The following is a 16,883-nucleotide window of genomic DNA, read 5'->3' on the forward strand; positions in this document are numbered from 1 at the left end:
CTAAAAGTTAATTAATTTTTAAAAGATTAAAACTCCATTATTTCAAAATGTTCCATTACAACATAGATTTAAAAAAAACAAAACTGTTTAACTTTTATTTTAATATTAAGTTATAATATAAACATGACTCTTGCCATCTATTTCATCGCCAGATTAAAGACGATTGAAAAATATTATTGTGCGAAAAATTAACTATTTCAAAGATCACTACGGTTTCTAGTTCGTCACTTTTTACCAAATAAAGTATGGAAACCCATAATTAACCAAAGGAACAGTCGTAAATATTTAGTAAAACAGTATTTTATAGTTAATATATAAATGCTTATAATATTACTAATCATTAAACTGTGTAAAACTTAAAACACAACAAAATTATAACAAAGATTATTTATTAGTTGCCGTTTGAAGAAGATAAACAAAGGTTTTAAAAAAAGCATTAAGTCGCTTCTGCCGTTCCATATTTCGTAAAGTAAACACAAGTCTCACGTCACGGGATTATGTACAAAATTCTTCACAAACGTTTGGAGATCCCTACAAAACACCCTCCCCTCTCCATGTTAAGAATGGCTTTCGAAATAATGTTATTTCAGCACAGTACTTAAAATACATAAATACAAAAAATAGGCAAAAGAAACAAATTCATTTCCGTGTTTACAAAATAGGGCATCGATTTACTGTAACGTTGTAACTAAAAAGTGACCACCCCTTGTCGAAATATTAACTTAATTTTTTTTTGTCTTTAATAATCTTGCATATAAGTGTCCATTCAATAATAATCCACTGAAAAATAGCAAGAAACCGAACAGAAACATATTTTTAGGAGTGACGCTTTTACAGGTTCATCATTTTAATAAAAATATCTACTAAAATTCTACATAAAATTAATGAAAATAGAACTTACATTTTTATGGTGACTGGCAAAATGTCAATCTTGTAGCATGAATTTTTGTGTCTTATCTGTTCTAAGTCAAACTCAACTGGCAAAACGATTTCAATAATATTATGTTTTTATAATTTTTTTTATTGCTTTTTATCTTCACCAATCCCTCTACTACATATATTGAAAACTTATTTTTATAACAAGCAGTAGTCTCAAGTAAAGGGACAATGACTTCAAAAATTAAAAGATGTCTAACAAAATCTGTGTTGCATTAAAAAAAAAAAATAAAATAAAAAAAAAGTAAATAAATAAATAAATAAATAAAACAAAAGAAAATTCAGTTTCATCAACAATTTTTTTTTTTTTTTTTTTTTTTTTTTTTTAACTTTTTGACCATGGTCTTTATGTAAATATTAATCAGTATCAAAATAGCTTTACAAAGATATCAAACTTGACCATATTGGGAAATATCAAAATGTTTTATATGAAGTCGCAGGTACCACGTGCGCCATTTTGAATTTTCCCACTTCTTTAAAACACTTGTAACGATAGTTCTACTGAAAGGCCCAACACGAAATTTGGAATATATACTGTCATAAGATAGACAAATCTTCTGTCAAAATTTAAAAGAAATTGAAAGAACGGTTTTTGAGATAATTCAGGTTAAAAGTTAAGGTCAAGGTCAACCTTTTAATTTGACCTTGAAAAAAAAATATTCTGAAATAAAATTATAGATCCATCAAAGTATTTCAAAATGATACATCAATGAACTTTGTACGCCCATAAACAATAGAGATATCGTCTTTTAAAGTTGGTAACTTCTTCATAAAAATTCACATTTTTGTAAAAGATCAAGGTCATATTTCAGAAACCCCTTGACCTTGAGATGTTTAACAAGCGCCATTCAATTTCTTTCATGGAGATCTAAGAGCGTAGCAAATTGGGAAAAAATTCGTGTCCAACATTGTTTTTCCTGCTGTCGATTTGATATGGAATGAGCCATATGTAAAAACAAAAAAGAAACTCAACCAGAGAAAAGAGGTTTAGTTTGGTTTGGTTTGGTTGTATATCGGCCCCTTTTTTATTTAATGTCAAATTCAGTAATTTTGAAAAAAAAAAAAGTTTTATGCTTCAAGTTCTTTATATCTTCAAATATTTATTCATGATGTTTAGTTTGGTTGTTTTATAAAAGAAAAAATGTTTTTGTTTTTGAAGAACATTATTGAGTTTTGCAAAGGGAAAGGGAAAAAAAACAATAACATCAGTGTTTGATGTATTTAGGTAAGTAAGTCGATATCTTCAGACAGCCTGATCTAGAAGGAGCAGACGAGATGAGAGAACTTTTCATTAAAAGCCATCATAAAAAAAAATCGAGTTTTGTTTGTCATCAAAAGAAGATATAAACCACTAAGTAATTTAAAAAAGAAAATGAGAAAAGGGAAGAAAATTTTTTTAATCTTTCTTAAATCAAAGTGAAGGAAAAAAATTTCAAAGCAATTTGTGAGGTAAATAAGAAATGAATTTTTTCTTCTCACCAAAAAAGGATGACGTCTTATGAGCAATGGGAGCTAATACAGATTATAAATAATCCCTAAATGCCTCCAGCAATCTTTCCTCAATTATCTTCTTCCATTGTATAAAACATTACATCATTATACTTAGTCTCTCAATAGTTATAGCTTTTGTGTCTGTTAAACAGGTTTGTGGGCAGACACATATTTGCTTCTTCAATGCATTCTTAATCTGATCCTGTTTACAGGAGGCGGGGGGGGGGAGAATCACCTCCCAAACAAGTTTCACATCTATATATATAAAAGCGAAAATGTATGTATGTTTGTGTCTGGTAAAAACTTTCGACAAACAGAACAAAAATTAACAAACTCGGTATCATATTGAAGCTCCATCCTTCGCCCAAAAAATATTGAAAAATTGGCTAAAAACGTTAATTTTTTTCACCCCGAAATAGACAATTTTCTACTGGGGGGGGGGGGTCAACAAAAAACGTCCTCATGACGACGACCGGTTCTACGCATGCGTCAGATGACGTCATGACCTGATTTAGTTTAAATAGTTGAAGAAGTGACTAAATTTCATGTACATCGTGTTAGCTCAGTTGGTTAGCGCGTTGGGTCATTATCTAAACGTATAATAAAAAATATATAAACGTTTTGGGTTCGAATCGTGGTGCAAGATGTCTTTTTTTTTTTTTTTTTTTTCGATTTTTTAAATTTAAATATTGAGCCAGTGTTATTTAAGCCATTTTCACGTAACATTCGTTTTTCTGTTTTGTTTTTAACTTCGCTTATTCTTAGGTTTTTATTAACACCTCCACCCCCGACCACACACACCCAAAAACACCCAGGTACCCACCGATTTTTTAAATTTTAATATCGAAACAGGCTTATTTAAGCTATTTTTCACGTGTTTTTGGTTTTAATGTTCGTTTTTCTGTTTTCTTTTTTCGATTTTTACATTTAACATCGTTCGTTTGCCTTACATTAGTTTTTTTTTTTTCTCGATGTTTTGGTTAACCCCCCCACCGCTTCGTTTTTATGTTTTCTTTTTTCACTTTGCTTATTCTTAGCTTTTCATTAACAACCACACACACCTACAAACACTCGGGCAACCCCCCAAGCAGGGTTTTTTAACATTCGTTTTTCTGGGGGTTTTTTACTTCGCTTATTCTTAGATTTTCATTAACACCCCCACCCGACTACACGCACCAAAACACACCTGGGCAACGCCGGGTACTCCTCGCTAGTTCAATAATAAAAGAAAAGGTAAAGAGAAAGCATCATCTTTCAGAGTTGCAATTAGTTGGCAACACAAAATGGAAATAATTTTTTGTCAAATCATTTTTTTATATGAATTTTTTTTAATATTTCTTAATTTCTTTTTTTGTTGTTTCTTGTCACGTCCTGCCATTATTTCTCTCATCTGGCCTTTAATTTTTTTTTCATTTTAATTCAGTTGAACTTTCCAGAAATCAAGGGTCCCTCTTCCTGGGGCTAAGACACATAGATATTCGAATATTCCATTAAAATTTTCCTTTACCTCTCAAATACTGAGTTAGTAAAAAGCTAAGAACATTATTTTTCTTTTCCTATCTTTGTGGTTTCTTGGTCTTACTGAATTCCAGGGCAAAAATTTATTTAGTCTAGTGAAATGTCCAGCTTTGTACTGTTACTTAAGGTAACATTACATGGAGAAGGTGTACCATTTCTTGTAAAAGCCAGTATGGCTTAACCATACCGAGGAGATCTTATTTAAGCTTTGAATACCGTGTAATTTTGAATATTTAATCAAGGTTTACTTGGGGAAGAACGTATCCTCATGCCAGGTTGTCCTAACAAACCCCTGTACAGAGTGACCTTAGACACTTGAAATAGCATTACAAGTTGATTTTTTCTTTTTAGATAATTGTTATTTTATCAACTTGCATGAAAAAAAAGCTATATAAAAGATGCTTAAAACCATTTGAATTATGCAAATACCATCAGTAGTTCAAAAGTTATGAGAATTTTAAGTGCCAAAATTTAAGCTTTTCCATAGACATTTTTCTTTAGAAAAAGTGGGCTAAATTATGGACCTCAAAATTTCAAGAAATTCCGTAATTTCGCCACCATTTATCAAGCTATTCTCATGAAACTTGGCACTCTTATGTAAAATTGTGTGCTCTTTCTGATTATGCAGTCAAATCTGATGTATCTCTTTACCATAAGCCAAGAATAATAAATTCAGATGTACAAATTTAAATTTTTTTTAAATTGGCGCATGGTATCATACAGTTGGTGTCTATTCATGAACAAAACTAAGTATTATCGTGGTATTTAAATATAGCTTTATTGAGAGCAGGCATTTTCCTGCCTCCTCACCAAAGGAGAGCTTAATTTGGGTGTAGCCATTGAATGCCTAAAGAGCGTTAATGGCCGGTATTTACTACTCCCTTCAAAGAAAAAAAAAAACTGAGTAGTTATGAATTAATCTTAGAAATAAATCAAAGAAAATTTTTCATATAGATTTTGGATTTCTGTAAAGGATGGAATTTCCCATAGTCGACCAGAACTTATGCATTTTGGAACCAGTCCAATTTTCAATTTTATATCTTTTCTCTATCTGGCCCAAAATATATCCCTATTTTCCGATAAATCGTACTCTACGTGAACCCTTTATGTAGCTTTCACAGTACCAGGAATCCTGATAAGCAACAACTATATATTCACCAGTTGATAATTTTCGCCATTTCTATTCTGTTGTTTTACTGAAAGTTAACTATGTAAACAGATATAAAACTGTAATTTTTTTTTACCTTGTTTCCACCTTAACATTTAAAATGATTACTTTTTTAGGCTATGCTGAAAACAAATATCGTATTTAAATTTTCTGCAAATAAGTAGTTTTTTGGATATTAAGCAATGTCATTTCTTATGTTATCGCTGGTGGTCATCTTGGTACGCACAAGCACGCAAACCTAACCCCGCGAAACACTGCTCAAACACACGTAACAAAATGGCCACCGGCAATAACATAAGAAATGACATTGTTTAATATCGAGAAAGCTACTTATTTGCGGAAAATTTAAATGCGATATTCGTTTTCAGCATACCTAAAAACCTTAAAAGATAGCCATTTTAAAAAAAAATGTTAAGGTGGAAACAAGGTAAAAATTTACAAAATGCATCACAATGAAATTCTTTATCGAACCACCTAATTATTATTATTATTATTATTCAAATATCTCCAATTTAAAAAGAAAAAAAAAACGGGTTTGTTTTACAGATTCGAATAAATGGTCTTCACAATGAGTTAAAAATAAATTCAAGTTTTATGATATATTTTATTTAATTGTTAGGTTAAAGTACAGAATAGTTAACAAAAGCCCTTCCCTCCCCATGTTAAGAATGGGTTTCTAAATAACATTATTATTTCAGCATGGTAGCATAAGTGCACAAGTACCTTTATTTGTTATATATTTGTTTTTTGTTTGTTTGTTTTTTGTTTTATATATTTGTTATATATTTGTTTTTTGTTTGTTTGTTTTACCACTAAAAAACAAATGCATGTACTTAGTACATTTTGTTTTTTAACGCTTTTAGTACATGTGTATTACAAGCATTAAAAAACAACAAAATAGTATTGTTTGGAAATCAAATTTGAAAAACTTGATAATTTTTTTAAATTGACAAACCGAGAATAAAAAAAATGAAACTTTTTTCTGCTTTTGTTTTGAAAGCAGAAAAAAGTTTTCTATTTTTAAGAGAACACAAACTCGTTAATATGCTGACAGTGATGGTCAGCGCATAGCTAAACCATCGCTGTCATCGTTTCCCTTTAAGCGATTTGAATTTCTATAAAAGATAACATTTTAAAGAAATTTCCGCACAATAATTATCAAATATTTACATATTATACATGAAAATAATTCTGAAACTATTATCTATATGAAAATGGATGATATATACCGATTTATCTTATCAAATTTAAAATATTCTTTGTCAACTTTGCTTGGTCGTAACTTTGCTTCCTGTGGTCATAAAAATAAAAATCAAACACCAGTAGAGATGGACTTCTTTGTTTATATAGCCTGTAAAATTTCAGCCATATTCAATCAAATTTAATCCCGCGCATGTGTATCTAAACGTAACGTATAAAATATAAACATTGAAAAAAACTGTTTCCCTTTTTTGCTGCCGTAATTTTTTACCTTTTTGTTTCATTTTTAACTTGGAACATAAAAATATTGAACACGTAAAAGAAAAATAAATTAACATCATTGGGATGCTTATTCTCTTTTCATCAATGCAATTCTTTTAAAATTGACCCATAAATAAAAAAGATATGACTTGTTGAAGCACATTGTATTCAATATTGCTGATGTCCACGAAAATACAGCATACGCTTGTAATGCTACTTGAAAACAGTGTCTAGTAGGCATTCAAACTCTTTTTTCAATTTTCTTATCAGTTTGTTCAAGCTAAGGATGGGGCATCCTATCTGATGTCAGACATTCACTCGCTATCTCGTATTTCAACTGCTCTCTCAAGTGCAATTGTATGAATTTCTCTTGCACTTGGTTCATGTCATCCAGTGTGCACAGTCACAATCAAGATCCAGTTTTTGCTTATATATATATATATATATATAGTATTTCAGCTCGGCGTTGCCCGAATGTTTGAATGTGTGTGTTGAGTAAAAAAAAAAAAAAAAGTGGTAGTAGGAAGGCAGGCTCGAACCCATACCGCAAAGGAGGAAAAGAACAAGAAAAAAACCCGACGTCTTTACTGTTATGACCACCGCCAAACCGGAAGTGATGCAGGTTTTAATTAAGGCTAGACAATCGAAAGGAGGAGGATGACTTTCAAAAATATCGGCAAAAAAAGTGACCCACCCTGTAGAAAAGTGCCCAGTTTAAGGTGAAGATAATGTTTTTAGCCAATTTTTCAGTATTTGTCGTCTGAAAGGTTGAACTTCAAAACGATACTGATCTTGGTAAAATCTGTCACCTCTGTCGGAAGTTTTAGGCAGACATGCAAACACACATACATTTATATATTGGTAACTAAAAATTTTCGACCCGAACCGATTAAAAAGCTTGCCCTATCTCTGAATACCCTTTATGTAAAATTTCAAATGTTTAGACTAGAAATTGTCTGAGTAATTTGACCGCAGAGGTCAAATTCTTTTTAACTTTGACCCCTATTATGACCCCTTAAAATTTATTGTTTTGGACTCAAATCAGGTTATTAAGTTAGATTTAAAATTTCAAGTGTTTAGACCGAAAATTGTCGAAGGAGTTTGGTAAAGTTTTCAAAGATCAAATCGTTGAACTTTGATCCCTTAACAGCCAAATTTTTGGCCGAAAACAATCACAGATTTTCCCAAATCTCCATACCTTGTATATCAAATTTCGAGTCTGTAGTTTTATAGATATACACACACAGATAGATATATATATATACAGAGAGGGAGAGAGAGAGAGAGAGAGAGAGAGAGAAAGAGAAATAAATTGTTCAAAATACTCAATTATCAGGGTAAGAGGCTAATAGTTATTTGTGTCTGTTCAGGGGATTTGGAATTTACAATCCCAAAACCCCTGAACAACTAATAAAATAATATGCACTGGTTAATACTTTATGACAAAACATATGAGAATATCATGTGTTATGTGTAAAATATTTTTCGAATCTCTGGTGACAGATGGTGTGACTTACTGGTCAGAGTATAATTGTAACAGTCTATATGGAAAAATTCCTGTGCAAACTCCACTTTAACACAGAAGAAAAAGATTAGTAATAAAAAAAATATGCGACATGCATGTAAAAAAGTATATCAACCCATAAACATATCTGCAAGTACATTATAAATGAATAGTATTATGCCATGGACAAAACAATACAAAGAAAACAAGATATAATGTAACTTAAATTAAAAAAAAAAAGTTTAGGCTCTAAAAGCGCTTGATAAAAAAAAAAAAAAAAAAAAAAAAAAAGTCAGGTTTTCACATATCAAGTTTCCATGAGATTTTTTTGGGGGGAGTGGGGGGATAATGTTTTACTGTCAACCTGTAATCAATGTCAGTTTTAAGCTGAATAATAAAATCGGTTTCTACTGTACATCAAAGAATTTCAATTTTCATGTTTTATTTTTTTAGGGGAGAAGACATGCTAACCAGAACTATGTCAGTGTCAGGACAATGCTCCTTTGATGGCTAACACAAATTCAAAGAGTATTTTGAGCTATAACAGTTTATTTAGACATTCGCTAATTGTTAATAAAATGTTTGGAATTCTACTTGTATTTTTGCGCCCCTCCAATTGTTAGTTGAAGCTAAATGTCATCCATCTACCTTCAATAGCAACTGTAAACACTATATAAAATAAATAACCTCAGGAGCATTTGAGCTGACTCCATAATTTTACTGTAACACCACAACAGGTAAAAGAATAAAAACAATTGGGGGGGGGTTAAGAAATGAGAGCTATATTCGTCTGGATAAACTTGGAATGAAGCTAAACTTGGAATGAAGCTAACAAAATTAGTACATACCTTGTGTAGGTAACCATTTGAAAAAGAAATTTGAAGCAGGTCTACAGAAAGTAAATATTACTCAGTTTGCTGAGAATGTTAAAGTAATATACAAAAGGTGTACTTTGTAAATAGTATTTTATAATTTAAATATCATGGTATTTTGTGATTTTATGCTAATCAACACCAATGCCCAAAAAGTCTGTGTAAAAAAAAAAAAAAAAAAATGCTAGTCTGAATCAAAGAGATATATCACCTGATGGAATACTAGTTGAGTTTTACTTTGAAAACCCAGACTTAATTTTACTTACATAACATTTAATCTGAAGGGAAACATTTGGTTGAGATAATTTCGCCACAACACACACCAATATAAAAAGATTTCCAATAAAAATGCCAACGATAAACATCAAATAGAAGATAAAAAGAACTTATTCACAACAATCAAACATTCCATACAATGAAGGGGGATAGGATGGAAAATGTTGGGATTGATTTCATGGCTAATTTAAATACATTTCTTTACAAAATTCACTAGAAAACACATCCCTGTCTGCATTGTAATAGCTCAATTGTACCAACAAAAACACTGAACATCACTCAAAGATTGAATGAACATCTTGTATATTGAATGAACATCTTGTATATTGAACACTAACACGAAGGAGGTGATAGTGCATAAGTAGCAGTGTCAGAAATTTCGTGAAAATAGCGAATAATTCCACCCCATCTTTCCAAGCTTATAACTCCTCGAAAAATGCAATTCAAGCCCTAATTTTTTTTTTTTCAATTAAAGGAGCAAGGACCAAGATTTCATTAAAAAAAAAAAAAAACGTTTTTTTTTAAAAAGGTTTTAAACTTCGGACTTTACAGGTAAAATTCTACAAGAACAATATGTTTTTTTTGTTTTAAATTTGAATATATTATGTATTGACCTTTTCTCTTCAATTTGTGAGTAAAATATTATGTACTTATCGGGGTCTAAATTAATTATTATAAGACATTTACAAAATGGGAGGCGTGAATTATTCGACCCCCTTTCTTTCCAAGCTTATAACTCCTCGAAAAATGTAATTCAAGCCCTAATTTTTTTTCAATTAAAAGGAGCAAGGACCAAGGTTCCATTAAAAAAAAAAAAAGAAAAAACAAATAACGTGGTTTAAAAAAAAGGTTTTAAACTTCAAACTTTACAGGTAAAATTCTAAAAGAACACGATGTCTTTTTTTTTTTAATTTGAATATATTATGTATTGACCTTTTCTCTTCAATTTGTGAGTAGATTAATTATTTACTTTCGGGTTACTAAATTAAGTATGTACTTTTTAATAGACACTTAAAAATTGGTATGGGGGGGGGTCGTGAATTTAAAAAAAAAAAAACGTTTGTCTAAAATATTATATTCGATTTATTGGAAAGAATATAAAATTTCACATTGACCCTGAAAATATCGTAAAAATAGAATCAATAGAAAAATTTTGATAGATTTTTAAAATTTAAAAATTGAAAAATATTGAGTTTAAAAATTGAAAAATATTGAGTTCGGAAAATTCATTACTGTTTAAAAAAAAAAAAAAAAATATTTCTATTACTTTTAAAACAACTGTAATAGTTTATTTTGGAAGTATAATCCATAAAGAAAATAAATAACCCACTTTTAACAGAGAAATTCCGAGATTTTTATATTGTATTCGCAGTTTCGTGTTAGGGGTGTCAAAAATTCCTACAAAAATTCTGATACTGCTAGTGCATAAGTGGTTAATTTCAAATCCAGTTCGTTGCACAGAAACATTTTCACTTTAGATGTTGACGAGCTTTACATGGTTCCTCCTCTAAGTACCAGATGTCTTTCTAGAAAGAATTCTAACTAGAAAGATATCAGAAACAAATGCCAACAATATTCATCTGATTCATTTTAAATGAATGAGTGATGTTCAACAACACTAAAACGAAGTAAAAATCATAATAAAACAATTCTCATGTACTTTGTAAAAAAAGTTTTCAAGATGAAAAAGTCACACAATAAAACTATTTCAAACAAATCAGATTTATAAACCAGCTGAACGTCTTGTAGAAATGTATGGAAGCTTTTAAAAAGGATTGAAAGGAAAACCATTGTGAGAATAATCTACATTGTTTGCAAGACATATTCATAGAGAGTTAACTTCCACTATATCTGATTTTGCCACAGGACCTGGTTAAGTCAATTTTCATCTTTACCCAGCTTCTATCAGTGTATAAAGAAAAATATTCGCAAAATTTTGTGGGAAACAATACACTACTTAGCATTTGCATTAGATTGTAACTATGATAAATGTATTAAAATATTGTTTTTATTGGTGAAAAAAAACATTAGAAATTATGTTTTTAAGTAGAAATAAGTCACTTTGAACTAATGCTGAATACTCTTGAAACAAAAATTACTAGATTTTAAAAAATATTTATGTAATGATTTTGTTCTATTATTTTCTTGAAATTTTATAAAGCATGCATCCAGTTAAAAATTATTCTTACATGAGATTTGAACATGGCTACTGACATTGTACAAACTCCAGCTTTAATAATGTTTACTCTGCCCATTCCTTTTTTGTCAATTAGGTTTTTATTTGCATATGAAGAGACAAACTCCAAAAGCACTATAACTTAAAAAGTATATAGATATTTTTTTTCAAATAAATTATTTAAAAAGTATAAAGATATTTTTTTCAAATAAATTATTTCAAAGGTATGTAGATATTTTTTTTCAAATAAATTATTTAAAAAGTATATAGATATTTTTTTTTCAAATAAATTATTTAAAAAGTATATAGATATTTTTTTCAAATAAATTTAAAAAGTCTATAGATATTTTTTTTTTCAAATAAATTATTTAAAAAGTATATAGATATTTTTTTCAAATAAATTATTTAAAAAGTATATAGATATTTTTTTTCAAATAAATTATTTAAAAAGTATATAGATATTTTTTTTTCAAATAAATTATTTAAAAAGTATATAGATATTTTTTTTCAAATAAATTATTTAAAAAGTATATAGATATTTTTCTTCAAATAAATTATTTAAAAGGTATGTAGATATTTTTTTTCAAATAAATTATTTAAAAAGTATATAGATATTTTTCAAATAAATTATTTAAAAAGTATATAGATATTTTTTTTCAAATAAATTATTTAAAAAGTATATAGATATTTTTTTTTCAAATAAATTATTTAAAAAGTATATAGATATTTTTTTCAAATAAATTTAAAAAGTATATAGATATTTTTTTCAAATAAATTATTTAAAAAGTATATAGATATTTTTTTCAAATAAATTTAAAAAGTATATAGATATTTTTTTCAAATAAATTATTTAAAAAGTATATAGATATTTTTTTTTCAAATAAATTATTTAAAAAGTATATAGATATTTTTTTTTCAAATAAATTATTTAAAAAGTATAAAGATTTTTTTTTTCAAATAAATTATTTAAAAAGTATATAGATATTTTTCAAATAAATTATTTAAAAAGTATATAGATATTTTTCAAATAAATTATTTAAAAAGTATATAGATATTTTTTTTCAAATAAATTATTTAAAAAGTATAAAGATATTTTTTTTTCAAATAAATTATTTAAAAAGTATAAAGATATTTTTTTTTCAAATAAATTATTTAAAAAGTTTAAAGATTTTTTTTTCAAATAAATTATTTAAAAAGTATATAGATATTTTTTTTTCAAATAAATTATTTAAAAAGTATATAGATATTTTTTTTTCAAATAAATTATTTAAAAAGTATAAAGATATTTTTTTTTCAAATAAATTATTTAAAAAGTATAAAGATATTTTTTTCAAATAAATTATTTAAAAAGTATAAAGATATTTTTTTCAAATAAATTATTTCAAAGGTATGTAGATATTTTTTTTCAAATAAATTATTTAAAAAGTATATAGATATTTTTTTTTCAAATAAATTATTTAAAAAGTATATAGATATTTTTTTTTCAAATAAATTATTTAAAAAGTATAAAGATATTTTTTTCAAATAAATTATTTAAAAAGTATAAAGATATTTTTTTCAAATAAATTATTTCAAAGGTATGTAGATATTTTTTTTCAAATAAATTATTTAAAAAGTATATAGATATTTTTTTTTCAAATAAATTATTTAAAAAGTATATAGATATTTTTTTTTCAAATAAATTATTTAAAAAGTATATAGATATTTTTTTTTCAAATAAATTATTTAAAAAGTATAAAGATATTTTTTTTCAAATAAATTATTTAAAAAGTATAAAGATATTTTTTTTTCAAATAAATTATTTAAAAAGTATAAAGATATTTTGTTTTCAAATAAATTATTTAAAAAGTATAAAAGATTTTTTTTTCAAATAAATTATTTAAAAAGTATATAGATATTTTTTTTCAAATAAATTATTTAAAAAGTATATAGATATTTTTTTTTCAAATAAATTATTTAAAAAGTATATAGATATTTTTTTTTCAAATAAATTATTTAAAAAGTATAAAGATATTTTTTTTTCAAATAAATTATTTAAAAAGTATAAAGATTTTTTTTTCAAATAAATTATTTAAAAAGTATATAGATATTTTTTTTTCAAATAAATTATTTAAAAAGTATATAGATATTTTTTTTCAAATAAATTATTTAAAAAGTATATAGATATTTTTTTTTCAAATAAATTATTTAAAAAGTATGTAGATATTTTTTTTCAAATAAATTATTTAAAAAGTATAAAGATATTTTTTTTCAAATAAATTATTTAAAAAGTATATAGATATTTTTTTTTCAAATAAATTATTTAAAAAGTATGTAGATATTTTTTTTCAAATAAACAGCTTTTAATTTAAAGCAAAAAATAGAATTAAACGTAATATCCTTTAGAATTCAGATCGAAATTAAAAATAAGTAAATTTCAAATTACTTATTAACTTTGATTAACTCCTCTGATCCAGAATTGAAATCCTGGTACAAGAATCTGACAAAAGGCATGATAATCATGTTCAGCAGAGTCCAGATCAAATATACACATCTCAAACAAAAAGAAATGCTATTCAGAATTTGTTTCACACAAAGGATAACAGATAGAATCCCTAAATAAGCATAAATCATACCCCCTCTTTTTTTTTTACCGATGGGTCACCACTTATCAGGATGTGAGGATGACTTAAAAGGTGAAATAAGGATTAAAAGGATTGTTGGTTGACTGATAATCGTCGTCAGAGGATTGGAAACTGGGTGGAACAGAAAGACTACTTAAGGCCTTAAATTTTCTATGACAACAGCTTGACAAGTATTTGTTTACATTAGACTTGAAGAGGATCATGCTGTAGTGGTTGAGAAGCAGTATCATGGTATCTTGTTCCACGGGAAGTTCTAGGAAAGAAACTTTGTTTATAGAAATTCCACATGGTTTTTAATAAAGGAAGAAAAGTTCTTTGCTGTGAATGTAGCCAGATGAGTTCTTGTTGTGAATGTTTTATGGGGGAGGGGATAGACGAGCACATATGTACATAATGATACAGTAGAGATAGGTTAGTAACATTTTTTTCTGTGTGAAAGAAGCTGAAGAGATCATCTGCCACTTATTCATGCACACATATTGTGAAGTTGATTTTGTAATATGTCAGAACAGGAAAGAACCTTCCAGATATGACAGTAATACTTCATCTTAAAAGAACCAAAACCAATGTGCCATGCATGCCAAACTGCATAAACAATGAAAACATGTTCAGTAAAAGCTTTAATCTCGTCCCTACAAGGGAATGGCTTTACAGCACAAGCAAGTAAGCAAACGAGAACCGTTACAAAAAAACAGAAAAAAGTAGAAGCTATACAGTCTTTATCAAAAGTGTTGGATCTATACTAGAAAATCTAAAAACTCTAACAAAGAAAAAACAATACGGTTGATGCACACAATAGAGTTGGAAATAATGACATGAAAGGAATAGAAATTGACACGATGAATATTAAAAGTTAAAACCAGATTTGCCATTAAATAACCTGAGAAAGATAATCCTCCAAAACTAATTGGGATTAAAAATATATTTTAAATGTCGACAATTGTAGCCCAATTTTTTTAAAAGTGTTTTATCTTCAATTGTCTTCTAAAAATCTCATGTTTTTCCAGAATTTAGAGCAGATAGAAATTAATTTAAGTTAAACTTACCTAACAAAATTTAGCAGAGTTTTTTTGTATTTTTTTAATGGATTTTGTGTTTTATTGATATAGTAAACTGGATATTTTTTTCAAAGAAATTTGAATAAATCAGTCAAATTTAAACAAAAAAGAAATCTAAAACAAGAAAAAAGTTGGACATGTATGACATCCCCATCTTTATTGTTATAGTACTTTTTAGTTTTTCAGATAAAAATTTTTTAAATGTTTGATAAGATTTAAAAAAAAAATTTTTGAAGATAAAATTCAAATTTTTAAAGTTGGATCTTGCATTTTGAAACATTTATAAGAAAAAAAAATGTGGCTTTTGTTTTTAATGACATTTTGCTTCAATTGTATTCAACTTTTATTAATGTTGGTGAATTTAATAAATCACAAATAATCGAACCTTTTATTTAGTTCTGTATTATTGTTGTCATCTTGGACATTATTTTCACACCATTTTAGCTGATGTAACCATCGATGTTCAGGTCCAGGTTGTCGAACTCTAGAATCTATTCAAAATTTCCAATGGGACGTTTTATTTAATACAAAACAAGACACCTCTCAAGAAGGTTGGAAGTTATAGCAGACAGAACGTTGTGAAAATAACATCCGAATCATTTTATGCTGACATGTGTTGGAAAGCTTTTAAGAAATTGAATTCCAAATTATTCTATCTGTGGCCAAGCCTTTGTTTTTAATTCCTCTTTCTCCCAAGTCCATTTTTATCATTCTATATTTTCCTTGGCCTTCTCCTGTGAACTAAACCTGCTACTTCAACTGCTCTACATCTACTAACCCAACAACTCTCGTAGATATACATATATTTTTTAGCAACTTTAGTAATAAACATTTCTGGTTCAATCTATAAACAGTACATAATACTAACGGAGGTGGCTAAGTGGCTAATGACACCAACTAAAAACCTCAAACCAACACTTGACCTTATGTCTAACCTCCTGAAGAGGAAGTAAATATTCTCAAACTATACAAGGGGGGAGGAGGGCTAAGTGACTAAATAACTCAGTAACCTTTGACCCTTAATAAACAGAAACTTGTTAGTACATAAAACCAAACTGCACCATACTTGCAAAGCATCAACTCGCCTAAAAAGCAAAGCATGTATACATGAGAAGTTTTACTCATAGATTAAGCAATGATTTCTATAAGAACTGAATTCAGTGACAGTGGCTAAGTGGTGAACAATACAGATTGAAAACTTAAGTGTGCCAATTCAAATCCAGTTCGTTCCACAAAAACATTTTTATCAAACCGATACTCGACATTGTATCTTATCTTATGGAGAGAAGACAACACTAAGGGAGGTAATTCTGATATAACATTGGGGCAGTTAACTAAAAGTATTACACAAAAAGTGACAACTGTTTGTGATCACTTGATGTAAAATAGCAGTAAATCACCAATTGGACAAAAGCAAATTGTGATAAGTATGAGTTGTATGATGCAAGTTGTTTATTGTTTAAAAGGAAAAGCATTTTATTGTGCAATAAAAAGCTTGCCTGTGTATTTTTTTTGTAATGTTTCTCTTTGTCATTGTTGATAAACTGGTTCACTCTAGTACTTAGATAAATAGTACCAAATCAACTGTTTAGATTTTGTGATTTATAGCTGTGCAATGTCGTACGTCACTCATTCGCTTTACTTCTGATCAGACCCATTGGCAAGAAGTGGTTCGCATCCACAATCTGGAAACATGAAGTTGCAAAGTAATTTTTATGTGTGCTTCTTTTAGTGAGAAGTTGCTGAATTTTATGCCATCATCATGTAATGCCCCACCCCCTCATCTAATGATGTTACCT

At 27.7% G+C, this 16,883-nt stretch overlaps 1 protein-coding gene across 2 annotated transcripts in view; it reads right to left on the minus strand.

Moving 5' to 3' along the window:
- The window catches only part of LOC145260537 (protein dispatched homolog 1-like), a 62,266-nt gene that overhangs the window by 29,807 nt on the left and 15,576 nt on the right, over positions 1 to 16,883 (minus strand). Inside the window, exon 1 of one of the 2 annotated variants that reach the window (XM_080118749.1) lies at positions 2,416 to 2,513. The exons of the other annotated variant lie outside the window; for it this stretch is intronic. The gene's annotated coding sequence lies outside the window, so the exon portion shown is untranslated. Of the gene's footprint in view, positions 1 to 2,415; positions 2,514 to 16,883 lie in introns of those variants that run through there. 2 annotated transcript variants of the gene reach the window in all.

Source organism: Euprymna scolopes, chromosome 36 (assembly GCF_053919585.1).
Source record: "Euprymna scolopes isolate OS-2025 chromosome 36, ASM5391958v1, whole genome shotgun sequence".
Classification (NCBI taxonomy): Eukaryota; Metazoa; Mollusca; class Cephalopoda; order Sepiida; family Sepiolidae; genus Euprymna; species Euprymna scolopes.